Genomic DNA, 14,353 nt, shown 5'->3' with positions numbered 1-14,353 from the left:
ACTTGCCCTTTTTATATGTTACGTTTCCTGTTGTAGTTTTCTCTACGTTGTAGCAACCTGAATGGCATCTGCCACATTTACCACCTCGTGTGGTAATCGATTTATCAATATGAAGTGCTGGTGTGGCTTTGCTAAAAGTGTGTCTTACACAATCCTTTTTAGCAGCAAGAGCTGAACTCACTGAGCTATCCTTGATGCTTCTCTGGTGGGCTGTGGTCACATAACTCACCTGGCTTCTGTCCTAGGGATGCATTAAGATTCCAGTTGTGTTCAGTATTTTGTCAAACTCAACCTCCATTTTGCTAAGCGGACTGAATACCAGGGTGAACCCCTGAGAGAATTACTCTGGAATGGCACGATGTGGTTTAGTGGGCAGGACGTGGAACTTGTACTCAGCATTTTTCTTCCTGATTTTGCAGTTATTTAGCTGTGGTGACACAATGTTACTTCCCTCTGCCTCTTCGTATTTACACACAGACAGTTTGTAACTCAGAATTTGTCAACTGCAACATTACAAGTTCACTAAAGATCACACACGGAGCTCTAAAGGCCGAGAACATAACTGGGGAAATGTCGTGTTTATGTATTGTCTGAGATCCTTGATTTTCATTTTCCAAGCAATAATTAACTTTAACATGTTAAAGTACGTACAGCCAATCACCACACCAGTCTCCTATTATGTTAGCCTTTTAAACAATGATGCTTAAAAACTACATCTGAAATGTAATAATGAAAACTCAAATATCTATTTTTGCGTCATGTCTCGTTTTTTTCTGTGTTCAAAATAGTTTATTACATTTTATTATAAACAGTGACAATACAAAAAAGAGTACTATATAAAGTACCTATATAAGAAACATATCTATGAAGAACAGTAATTGAATATAAAACAGGTACAATGTAATATAGAATTAATAATCATAAAAATAAAAAGGAAGGGATAGGAACAAGTATAAATATCATAAAAAGCAATTTGAGTAGAGCTACTATAAGTTAAAACATGTGCAACTTATAATATAAGGGAATAAATTGACAAGGATATAGCTAAGAAGATAAATAATGATCGATCGGTTTCCAAAATGAATGATAAAAGTTACAGTTGTGAGTAATACCAGTCAAAGATAAACCGGCACCTCTTCTAGTGAAAATAATCCATGACCACCAAACATGAACAGATAATAATGAGACGTCCTTCCAACACATTGTAATAGACTTTAGAGCAGCTGACAACAGAAAATTAAAATGTTTACATTCTAGGTCAGAGAGTTCCTTAGAAAGAGCAAAAGATTTGCATATCAACAAATTAAATGAAAGTTCATCAGAGATAGAGTATTTTTTGTATAACATGCCAAACCTCATTCCAAAATTTTAAAACATATGCACATTCAAAAAGCATATGCTTTAACAAACCAGTATGTGAGTTACAATGCCAACAATTTGAACTCGGAAGAAGCTTAGCCTGAAATAACTTTAAGGGGGACCATAAGCAATTAAACAGAGTATAAGAATTGTTTGATAGAGTGATACAGGTAACCACCCTGAGATATTATTCAACCATATTTTTTTCCATGTATCATAAGAGAAAGAAGTCGAGAGCTCATTATTCCAAAATGTTGAAATCGTATCAATATTGTTACCTTGAAATGCATTCAGCTTCTTATACATTAATGAAACAACATGAGACTAAGAGGATACAGTTTGAACATAAATTGTTAAATCTAACTTTATATTTGAAGGAATATTAAAAGGAAATGAAACTAATATAGAATTACATGAAAGTTCATATTTGAGGAAATCAGAAGATGGTAAGTGAAATTTTGCCTGTAATACATCAAACGATATAAAAGTATCATTATGGTAAATATCTTTGAGGTAAAAAATAGCAGCCTTCATCCATGAATGCCAAAGTTTAATAGTTCGAGAAAGTTTTAGGCGTGGATTGTACCATAATGACATGTCTACAGTATTTGAAATAGTTGATTGAAAAAGTGAGTCAAAATCATTTAATATTAGTTTTGTGGATGTCAAATTAATAGATTTAGGAAACAATAATACCTTGTTAGACACGGTTAACAAGGTAGACAATGGAAATGGAGTTACCAGACTTTTTTCTATTGGAAGCCATGTAGGAGGATTAATCAGGTGGGATTGATTAAACCAAAGAGAGCTTTGTTTTAAGATAAATTCTTTATGATAATTTAAAAAAAACTTTGCCATTTTTTGTTTTTTATAGCTAATATGAGGTGCTTTATTATTCCAAAGAAACTTAGAAAGGTGTTGATCAACAATTGTATAAAAAATTCATAGGAAATTGTCTAGGAATCATAGATAGGAAATAAACAAAAATTGGTGCTATAGTCATTTTTATTGTATGGTCTGTGTTGTGACCAATGCCAGCATTGATGCCAGAAGTGTGGGGGGGAAGGTGGTAAGGTGGACATAGGGGAAGCAAAGCATGTCCATTGTTTAGACTATGAGTTGCAGAGTTATTTTGAGAGTTTCATTTCATACTTTCCTTAAAATTAAGCCTCTGGTCTCTAAAAGAGATATATATTTGACAATTGTGTGTTATGCTTTATCTGTACCACACCCTGGAGTAAGGCTTCTTGGCTTGCTAGTTCTACCTTTGGCAAGTCAGGTGTAGAGAGGAAGTAATGTGATTATTGAGTTGGAATGAAATAGAATCTTAGGCCCCACAATCTCCTTATGCTTTTAGTTCTATCTGTTAACACTGCAAGCTGTGGCATAGCGCAAAATGGGGCCCTTCCCCATGCAAAATGTAAAGACGGATCCCTGAGTCACCTATATCTCACACATATTGGCCTTCCGCTGAATGGGGGGCCCCTGTTGCCAAGACACCCCTGAAGTCTTGGGGGGGTTCCTTCACAATGGCATCCAAAATAATGTGTGTAATTCACTGAGGTTGGCAGGCACAAACACCCAATCTGCACTGCTAGGTTAGAGCTGGTGCAGTGCGGAGGTTTTAGTCATGGCACTAGGGGGCATATGTATCAAGCGATTTTTTACTCGCAAACGCTGCGATTCGCAAAAAACAGCGTTTGCGAATAAAAAATCGCTAAACGGTATGTATGAGCCATTTTTCAGCGCAAATTTAAGGAATCGCTAATATTGCGATTTCCTAACTTTTCATAAGCATTTAAGAAATCGCAAATTGCGATTTCTTAAATGAAATGTAACAGGCAACAAAGTTTTGCGAAAAATCCGTAAGAAATCGCAAATTACCACCAACTTCTAGTTGGTGGTAATTTGCTAAATCTTTTAAAAATGCACTATTTTAAATTTTAATAAGTGCCACGTGGCGCACATACATGCCCTTAGGGCATGTATGTGCGCCATATGTCCACACATGCTGATTTCAGGGGTGCATCAGGGTGTCATCTTGACACCCTTGCACCTTTGAAATTATTCTCAAATTGCGATTAGCAAATTGCGAATCGCAATTTGAGAATTACTTCCCATTCATTCCTATGGGTCTCCTGGCCCATAGAAATGAATGGGCAGGTATTCCTTAATTGCGATTTCGCAATTTGCTAATCGCAATTAAGGAATTTTAAGAAATCGCTAAATATTAGCGATATTTTAAATACATCCCATTTTGCGATTCTCAAATAGCGATTCTCAAAAAATCGCTATTTGAGATTCGCAAATTCGGGTTTTGATACATATGCCCCTAGGAGAATTGCAATGTAATCCTGGTTTTATCACTTTGACAAAATCTGCTAGTTGTGAATTCTTTATTAAATGTCTAGGCAGGTTCCCCAACAAAGTGCCATTTCTTTGATGAGAGTAGATCCTGAGTCTCAATATCGGAACCATTCCCACCCTAGTTGTTGTATAATGAGCAATATGGAAATTGTGGAATCAGAAGACATTGTTTTTATCAATCCCACTTCCTTTGGTGATACATTGTGTGCTCTTGGGCAATCACTTTTTGAACATATTTCAAAGCCATTTAAAAAAAACCTTTTACAGCAATAGGAAGAACTTAAATTGAATTACATGGTGGTAGTAAGTTTGTGATGATAAACTAGGAGTGTAACCCAACAATCACTTGATCTTACCTTTGGGGAAAGTGCATCCAGTCTCATAGTCCATTCACTAAAAAGAGGATTAGTGAGAAAGTCATTGGTCTTAAAATAAGGAGTCCTACACTGTGGTACTCCTGTTGGTACTACTGGTGGTACACCTGCTTCACTAAATTGTTTCATCAAAGTCAAATCACGCCTTTCCTGTGCCTTTGTCCCTTCAGCAGCCATTATGTAATAGAGGTGGGCAAATCACTGAAAGCTGAATTCAAGCTCAAACGGGACAAGCCTTCATGTGGCTTATGTTTGCCACCCACACTCCAACCTCATAAGCTAAGATTTCAAGACATAGCATTAACTTTTGATATAAAATGAGAGAGAGCTAGCGATTCCCATCTAGTGAGTGAATTACACAATATGAAACCAGAAAACCTGCTTCAATCACGACTCACCTGCTTGAACAAATTGTGTGATCCTAGGCAATAGTTTTATTTCACCTTGCTTCTTTTTTTCATTATCATCTGTGGGCTCACCATGCTGTACATGAGTTCAGGATGCACACTTTTAAGAAATTGGGTTATTAATTCATGGGGGTAAGTATCCACCTCAAGTAAAAATCACAATACTTGTCAGGATGAACCACTAAAGATATTAAATACATCTGAGCTGAACCCCCTGGCAGCTGTGGCACAGAGCAGACAGGCTTAACCTAGAGGCAATTTGTAAAATAATTATGCAGTAATAAAACAGTAATAATGTTGAAATGCAAAACAATAACAATCCTGAAATGAATTAACAAAGTGAGTAAAACTTAATAAACAAAATTACAAAAATTCAATTAGGAGAACCGGATATATGAATTTCTAAAGTTTTAAGTAGAAATAGCCCAAGAAGCACAAAGTGCCAATGATAATCACTGGTCGATGTCGAATGGGACCCAGGGGCAATTTGACGCTCACCGCATTGGAGTGCAGGTCGAATACACTAACCAGATTGATCTAGATCAAAGATTTCACCTTTTGTCTTTAGTCCTTTTAAGTCCCAATTCACCACAGGAGTGCACTTCTAAAGCCCCCCAGTGCTTCTAAGGAGGCACTTAGAGACTCACAGGGTGTCAGGCAGAGGCCAACAGGAGGGTCTAGTACAGGTCCAGTTGCTGGTCAGCTGGGCAGTGTCGTGTTCCCGATCCCACAGACTACGCGAGACACACCAGATAGTTTCAGGTATTCTTTATTATCATTCCTTGTCTCGTGCGTGGACCCTGACCTCTCGTCCTGAGGTCCTGCCCTGGAATCCCCTGTCCCCCGTTCCCCCCTCCCCTCACCGGAACTGGTGTCCAGTGTCCTCTGGCCTCTGCCCTTTGCCCCAGGGTCCTAGTGCCCCTGGTCTGGGCATGACATCTCCCCCCTTGTTGCAAACAAAAAGTTTTTTTTTTTTGCTTCTCTTCCTTAAAGAGAGAGAGAGAGAGAGAGAGAGAGAGAGAGAGTCTCCACGGACCTCTGTCTTCTCACATTTCTTCAATTAGTCTTTTTGTTTTCTTGCATTCTCTTCTTGGTCGTTGCGTTCTGATGTCCACTGGAGCTGTCTCCTCATGTGTCTCTTCCTTCAGCCCATGTGTTGGCAGCTCCTCTTCTTTTAATTTCAATTCTCTGAAGTGCGAGCTGTTGCGAGTGATGTGGTATGGCCCTGCTGAAGCCGTTATCATTGGCCCTTTCACTCCTGTCACTGTCAGTGGGTCCCTTGAGAAAACACTGTCTGACTTTCGCACTTGTCTCTGCCGTACTACCACGGTGTCTCCTTCTATCTTTGTGCTTGCCGCGTGTCTTCTCCGATCAGCATATGCCTTCATCTTTCCTTTCGCTTCGGTGTCTCTCGTTGCTATGTCTTGTCGCTCCATGCTTTCCTTTTCTTTCACTTGTGGCAACCTCGTCCTGCTTGATCGCCCCAACACCAGTTCTGTGGGGCACCTTCCTGTGGAGCTGTCAGGGGTGTTTTGATAGTCTCTTAGGACCTGGCACAGAGCTTGTCCTATTGAGATCTGCGTCAACTTTGCTCTTTGTATTGCCTTTTTGATTGTCCCCATGAACCGTTCTGCCATCCCATTTGCTTGTGGCCATAGGGGAGTTATTCGTCGATGATTGATCCAGAGGTATTCCATGAACCTTTTGAATTCCTTGCCTGAAAATGGGGGCCCATTGTCCGTCTTCAGTGTCTGTGGTGAGCCCCATGCTGCGAAAACGTCATCCAGGACTGGCAGTGTTGCGTTTGCTGACGTTGATGCTACCTGCCTCACTATTGGGAATCTGGAGAATTCGTCTATTATTACCAGCAAGTAATTTCCTGTCTCCAGAGGTCCATAGAAGTCAGCCGCCAGTTCTGTCCACACTGCCTTTGGTAGTTTGGACATTTGCAGTGGCTCCGGCTTTGATGGGGGCCCTGTTACTTGGCAGATGTGGTAGTGCATCACGGTGTCTTCCACCATGTTGTCCTGTCCCGGGAACCACGCTTTTTCTCGTAGCATTTTTTTGTTGCCACAATCCCTCGATGTGACTCATGTGCTAGTTCTACTGTCCTTCTCCTCAGGGTTTGCGGTATTACAATTCGGGTGCCTCTCATCATTATTCCATTTTCGCTTTCTGAGAGTTCTTCGCTGATCTTTTTGAATGCAAGCAGTTCTTCTTTTCTCACACCTGCTTCCCAGTTGTTGTTGACGTGCCTCCACCTTTGCTGTTTCGTCACTTTCATTATTGCTTGCATGGTGAGGTCTTTCCTTGTCTCCTGTTCCAGTTCTTCCATTGATATCGTTGTCGGTGTGTTGAGTTTGAGTGCAAAGTTTAGGTATTCCTCTGCCATTGTTGTTACTTGAGACGCTTGTGGCAGGGGGTGCCTTGACACATAATCAGCCGGATTGTGTTCCTTCCCTGGTTTGTGTATTATTTTGAAGTTGTATTCCATTAGCCGTATTCCCCACCTCTCTATCCTGGGTGGTATTTTTGCATTTGGATTTCCGTATATTGTAATCAGTGCTTGGTGATCTGTTATTATTGTGAAAGGTTTTCCGTAGATGAACATGTGGTAGTGTTCACATGCCCATACTACCGCCAGGCTTTCTTTTTCTGGCTGGGAGTATCCTTTTTCGACATCCGATAGGCTTTTGCTTCCATATGCTACTACATGCCTTGGGGAGTCTTTTCCTGGATGGGGTTCCGCCAGTATTGCCCCTAGCCCCACTGGGCTAGCATCTACGGTCAGTTCAGTGCACAGTCTCGGATCAAAGTATGCTAGGTGATCTACTGCCGTTACGGCGCTTCTGATCTCCTCAAACGCTTTGCTGCATTTTTCAGTCCATGCAAAACTTTGTCCTTGTTTTGTTAATTCCCTCAGCGGTGCACTTACAGTAGCGAAGTCTTGAATGTACCTTGCACGGTAGCTGGCCAGGCCAAGAAATGACCTCACTTCTGCCACATCACTTGGTTGTTGTGCTCTTTCCAGCGTTTTTACCTTGTTGCGATCCGGCCGCATTCCTTTCTTGGAGAAGATGTGGCCAAAGAATACTAGTTCGTCTCGCTCCAGCTCACATTTCTCTTTATTTAGTGTCAGACCCGCCTGCTCTAAGTGAGAGCGTACCTCTGTTAGGGCTTTGTCGTGCTCCTCGTTTGACTTTCCAAACACCAGGATGTCATCGCTGTAATTCAGGCTGTTTTTTACCGGTCTTATTACTTGTCGTATTGTCTCTTGAAATATCTCCGCAGCCGACGATACACCAAAGCTCAAACGTTTGTATTTGAACAGGCCTAGGTGTGTGGAAAACGTCGTGATGTATCGAGACTGAGGATCTAGTTCTAGCTGGTGGTATCCCTTGCACAGGTCTAGTTTAGAGAACCGCCTCATGCCTGTTAGACAGCTGATCATATCATCAAGGTGCGGTCCGGGATGTCTCTCGCGTTCAATTGCTTTGTTTGGTATCCTCATGTCGACAAAGATTCTTATTTTTGACGTATCTTTCTTTGGTACGGCCACGATCGGTGAAACCCATGGCGTAGGTCCTTCTGCTCGTTCTATGATGTCTTGCTTTAGTAATGCATCCAATTCCTCTTCTACCTGCGGCTGCAGGTGTATTGGTACCCTCCGATGATGTTGCGCTATCGGCCTTACCGTTTCATCAATGTGTAGTGTTATTTGCCGCCCTTTTAGCATCCCTAAGCCTTGCAGTAGTTTGTGGTATTCATTCAGGTTGCTTCTTTTATCTGATATGTTGTAAGTCATTTCAAAAAGACCCATCATCTGAGCTGTGATGTTGCTCAATAGGCATGGCGCTGGGATGTCACCCTTTAACACATGAATTTCTTCCTTCGTCTTTTGGTCTTTGTATGTCAGTTCTTCTGTAAATTTCCCCATGTTTGTTACTGGTGTCCGGGACCCCCAGGTGAATACTTCAACTCGGGACGGCCTCAAGCTTGGCTTTATTTTCATTTTTTCGTATTCCGATACACACATGATGTTACATGTTGCGCCACTGTGTAGGACAAACTTTGCTTTGTGTGACCCTACACCTATTGTCACCGATTCTGTCCTTTTTATCTTGCTTTTGTCTACCAGACATATGCTTTCTCCGCTTTCACCCTCCTCAGCTTGTTCGGTAGTGACGTCCGACATGAGATATAGTCGTCCCGTCGGTACCTCTTCTTTTTCTTCTTCTTCTTCGGATTCTATTGAGGAGCTCCTTATTCCTGTTTCAACGTGTTGGACATGCCTGCTTGCTGATGCTCGTGGTCTTTCTGTTCTTCCTCTATCGTTCCTGAACTGCATTTCTTGACACACACTGGCATAGTGATTTCTCCCATTGCACTTCCGACATGTCTGACCAAACGCCGGACACGGACCTCGATGTGGAAATTCAAGTCCGCACCTGTAGCACGTTCCTTCTGGTCGTTTCTTCACTGTCTGGTCATTTCTGTCTTTCTTCCATCCACTTGTGCGGTTGTTGTTTGTCATTTGGTGCACTTGGTCCACTGATCGTTCCTTTCCTCGTTCCATTTCCTTTGCTTGTGCTGTCGCTCTTGCTTCTGCTCTTGCTAGTGATAGGATGTTTTCTAAGGACGTTGGCTCCTTTAGAATTCATGCGCGAAATTCCGTGTCACGGCAGCCCTCTATGATGCGCAGTCTGATGGCTTGTTCGTTATCGAATTTGTCGAATTCACAGTGTGTTACAAGCTTTCGCAGTCTCGTTGCGAAATCATCCAGCGTTTCATCTTGTTGTTGGAAAGCGATCGTGAAGGTATATCGCTCGACATCGACATTTCTTTGCGGGTCAAATTTATTTGTCAGAAACGCTTTTAGTTTGTCGTAGGTGGTAGTCTCCTCTTTTGGCAGTGTCACTAATAGGTCTTCAACTTCATCCCCTACTAGGTTTAGGAATAGGCCTAGTTGCTTCGCTGCTGTCACATCCGCCGCTTCCATGTACCTTTCAAAACGCCTGATCTATTTCTCCCATCGTATTCCTGCTTGTGGCTCTGATGGGTTAAACAGGGGCGTAACAAACGCCCCCGCAGCCCCCGCGGTGCGGGGGGGCCCCCAGTCTTCGGTTAGGTGAAGGGGGCCCCCTCAGCTCTTCGGTAAAGAGCTGGGAGAGAAATGCTTGCTCTAGAAAGCAGGTGCAGTCTGCAGCCTGCTCAGAGCTCCTCGCGCTGACCCAGGGCAGGACTGAAGAGAAACAAAGTAACAAGTTACATTGTTTCTCTTCAGTCAGAGCCCGGCCGGAAAAAGGATGGGGCCCCGCACTCTTCAGAAACACCGGGGCTTTCAGGGAGAGAGGTTAGACTTGTAAAGAGCAGGACAGATAACATTCTGCAGCGTTGTCGGTAAGTCTAGCAGTTTTAATTGTGAGGTTTCATTGTGAGCTCCTTCAAAAAACATGCTATGTTGTGGGTTGATAACAAATGCCTGATATGTTTTAAAATGCAGCATTTATATTTCTACAGATAGGTTATCTGGGATTTTAATTAGTCCCAGCTGTAAATATCCTCCTGTCGCTGACCCTTTTCTTTGTCTCACACCACTAACAAGTGCAGGATATGTTACCTCCTGCCAGGCCCGGTTCTAGAGGGTGGGGTGGCCCGGGTGGGCCAGGCCCACCCAAACATGAGCCTGGCACACCCAAACATGAGCCATGGCCCTCCCAGTGAATCTGCCACCGATGTACAACTACAATAAAAACTGTGCAGATAACTGGTGATTTACGATCCTGCTGCAGAGTAACCATTTGTCTGTTGGTAGTTTTTAAGTGCTGATAAACTGAATTTTATGGGAATAGCTCAGTGGGTTACTACCTCTGTCACAGATATCCTTGTGTTACTTGCAGTTCAGAAGTTACTATCCTAACATAGGACAGTGACCTATGAACTGTCTTTAAAGAGCTGCATACAAACTTTGCTTTTTTGTATTGTGATATAGTTAGAACTTCTCCATTCATACATTATTCTAATGTTGCCAAAAAGAGTTTGTTTGGGCAGTTATACATTTTAATCAGTAAAGCTGACCCCCAACCACTGGAGTACTCTTTAAATCCTGAGTTTGTGCTTCTCCAGTCCAAACCCCCGTAAAATATATTGCCCACCAGTATGGATGACGTGATTTCTACACCTTGTAATCCTCATTGGCTTATGTGACATTCCCCATAGACTGATTTATTGTCTCTGTATAATGCGTGCTGTTATGTAAAGTACTGTGACACCCTACACTCATATGAGTAGCGCTGTACAACAAATGGAATGGATATGAGAGAGGGGCAATGGAGAGATGAGGGGCACAAGTGGAGGGTGGCAGTGAGGGAATCCGAGGAAGAGGTCATGGGGTGGGGAGCTACGGAGAGATGAGGGGCGCTGGTGGAGGGTGGCAGTGAGGGAGTCAGAGGAGGAGGTCAACGGGGTGGGTGGAACTACAGAGAGATGAGGGGCACTAGTGGAGAGTGGCAGTGAGGGAAGCCGAGGAGGAGGTCCTGGAGTGGGGGTGGAGCTGCGGAAAGATGAGGGGCACTAGTGGAGGGTGGCATTGAGGGAAAACGAGGAAGAGGTAATGGAGTGGGGAGCTACAGTGAGATGAGGAGCACTGGTGGAGGGTGGCAGTGAGGGAGTCAGAGGAGGTGGTCACGGGGTGGGGGGAACAGCAGAGAGATGAGGGGCACTAGTGGAAGGTGGCAGTGAGGGAATCCGAGGAGGAGGTCACAGGGTGGAGGGGAACTACAGAGAGATGAGGGGTACTGGTGGAGGGCGGCAGTGAAGAAATCTGAGGAGGAGGTCATGGGGTGGGGGGGAACTACAGAGAGATGAGGGACGCTGGTGGAGGGAGCAGTGAGGGAATCTGAGGAGGAGGTCATGGGGTGGGGGGGCTATGTAGAAATGAGGGGCACTAGTAGAGGTTGGCAGTGAGGGAAGCGGAGGAGGAGGTCATGAGGTGGGGGAACTACAGAGAGCTGAGGGGCACTAGTGGGGGGTGGCAGTGAGGGAATCCAAAGAGGTCACGGGTGGGGGGATCTACGGAGAGATGAGGGGTGCTGGTGGAGGGTGGCAGTGAAGGAATCTGAGGAGGAGGTTATGGGGGTGGGGGGAATTATGGAGAAATGAGGGGCACTGGTGGAGGGTGGCAGTGAGGGAATCTGAGAAGGAGGTCAGGGGTGGGGGGGAACTACAGAGAGATGAGGGGCACTGGTGGAGGGTGGCAGTGAGGTAATCCGAGGAGGAGGTCATGGGGCTCGGGGGGAATTACAGAGAGATGAGGGGCGCTGGTTGAGGGAGCAGTGAGGGAATCTGAGGAGGAGGTCATGGGGTGGGGGGGCTACAGAGAAATGAGAGGCACTAGTGAAGGATGGCAGTGAGGGAAGCCAAGCAGGAGGTCATGGGGTGGGGGAACTATAGAGAGATGAGGGGCACTAGTGGAGGGTGGCAGTGAAGGAATCTGATGAGGGGGTCATGGGGGGGGGACTACAGAGAGATGAGGGGCACTAGTGGAGGGTGGCAGTGAAGGAATCTGATGAGGGGGTCATGGGGGGGGACTACAGAGAGATGAGGGGCACTGGTGGAGGGTGGCAGGGAATCAGAGGAGGAGGTCATGGAGTGGGGGGAAATACGAAGCTATGAGGGGCGCTGGTGGAGGGTGGCAGTGAGGGAATCTGAGGAGGAGGTCATGGGGTGTGGGGGAGCTACAGAAAGATGGGGGACACTGGTGGAGGGTGGTAGTTAGGGGGTCTGAGGAGGAGGCCATGAGGGGGAGTGGCTATGGCGAGATGAAGGGTACTGTTGGAGGGTGGTAGTTAAGCTATCTACAGAGAAAGAGGTCAAAAAAGAGGTCAAAAAGAGGTTTGCACCAGCAATAAAGCCGGCCCTGTCATGGCCTTTCTGTTTTCATTTATTTAATTAACAGTCAGGTGATTAGGACAACTGTGGAGCATACTTTATCATGCATGCTAATTATTTTTACTGCTATATTCAATGTTTCAAGTTTGAAGGTGATTTTACTATTGTTTTTTACTGGGAATAGTGAAAGTGGAACTGAATGGTGGCTGATATGGGGCTAGGGCCCAAGGTCAGGTGTGAGATAAGGTGTGATGGAGAAGGGTGGTAGACAAGTGGATAATCAAGCCTGTAAGGGAGTGCGCTGCAGAGTCAGAGGTCAGGTGGAGGTAGTAATGAAGAGGGTTTCTCCCTGAAGGATCGCACAGAGGAAGCCCGGGTAGTGTCACTTACTTGATACTCCCACCTTAGAAACTTCCTCTTCCCATCAAAGGGACATTGCATGGAAGAAAAGCACTTTTTAAGAGTGATAACATTTAGAAAGAGACTTTGAAAAGAGTGCGTTTTACTGTGCCTTGTAAGAGTAAGGAGAGATAAAGGAGGGCCCAGAAGCAGGCCTGGCTAGATATATAAGCGATAAATTGGGCCAGCAGTGGCCCACCCGAATGTACCCTTGGCCCACTCAAATAAAAATTCCAGGAGCCGGGCCTGCCTCCTGCCCCCAATTTTACCATTCCCCGTCCCACCCTTCGTGTTAGTTGGCACTAGCTTGGTTTTATTTTACCTTTGCCAATGCTTGATTACTTGCTTCACAAGCATTGGCTGCCGCTGCATGGCTCCCACGTGCTGGCCTCACACTTCGGAGCTGAGGAGACCCGTCCCCTGTTGCTGTAGACGCCTCGGTGCTGTTGCTCCACCCTGGTGTAGGCTGCCAGCTCCTCACCCTGCTCCTAAACCTCTTACTCATCAGCTCACAGCCTCACATCTACCGGAGCACATGAGCTGAGCTACCGGGAGCCGTTTGTGTTGGTCTTGGCGCTGTTCTGTGATATTGCTTGCTGTGCTGGAAGGAGAGAGGGCTCCTTCCTGTCCACCTCTAAACAGGTGCCGGGGACTACAGAGAAAGGGGGCCAGGATTGACAACCCTTGTTGCATGTGACAATAAATGACCTAGTATTATATTCTCTCTATAATGGTGAGTTCAAATCAGAACATGCCAAATGTGGCCCTCGGGGTAAACGCACTGCTACTGGGCGCCAGAGACACACAAAAATCACTATTCGGCTCCCGGGCATCGGCTAAGCTTTATCCAAACAGTTCTGAAGTGCTGCTCACGTGGTATTAAGAAGTCTTTTCTTGCACTTTTTCGTCGAACAGCACGTCACAGAGACCGGTCTGTGTGCAACCCATTAATAAAACAAATTGCACCTCTGCCAGTGGCATAGTGTTAACTTTTGTTGAAATAGTGCCAAGAAACACGCTTATGCTGTTTGTGAGCGCTATAAAACACATAAATTGTACCTATTTCAGCTGCACGCAAGTTACCAACTGAAGCGTGTTACAATAGCGCTTAATGGAAGGTCCTTGCTCTTCATCTGATGTGTACATAAAATGAAAAGCATGTCATGCTTTGTTAGCACTGGAGTTGTAGAAGAATATGGAAGGATTTGCTGTCTTCGTCTTTCTTTTCTCATCTTGGTCTCTTTCAATCTTACTTTCATTAATCTTGCACTTAAGTTACTAACTTTTCCTACTTATGCCTACTGCTGATTTTTGTTTCTACTCATATGTTGCATACTTCCTCTTACTGTGCTACGTAACCTCTTAATTTTACCTTTCTCTTACACCTCATATTTGTTCCCACTCTTACGTTTTATTATTCCAACATACTCTTGTTTCCACTTACAATTTATTACGCCTATTTCCTCCTGCTCTTTCTCATTTCTCCTCTTACTCCTATTACGTCTTCTAACTGCTATTCTTACTTTTGCTACCGTATTTACCAATGCCCTTATTACC

The 14,353-nt window shown here is 44.3% G+C and overlaps 1 protein-coding gene across 1 annotated transcript in view; it reads left to right on the top strand.

Annotated features, from left to right (window-relative positions):
• PLXNC1 (plexin C1) overlaps nucleotides 1-14,353 on the top strand; it is a 464,687-nt gene that overhangs the window by 171,419 nt on the left and 278,915 nt on the right. The gene's annotated exons all lie outside the window — the stretch shown is intronic.

This window comes from Triturus cristatus, chromosome 4_1 (genome assembly GCF_964204655.1).
Source record: "Triturus cristatus chromosome 4_1, aTriCri1.1, whole genome shotgun sequence".
Taxonomy (NCBI): domain Eukaryota; kingdom Metazoa; phylum Chordata; class Amphibia; order Caudata; family Salamandridae; genus Triturus; species Triturus cristatus.
Note: the sequence above shows the minus strand (reverse complement) of the source record. Positions and strands in the feature narration are given on the sequence as shown.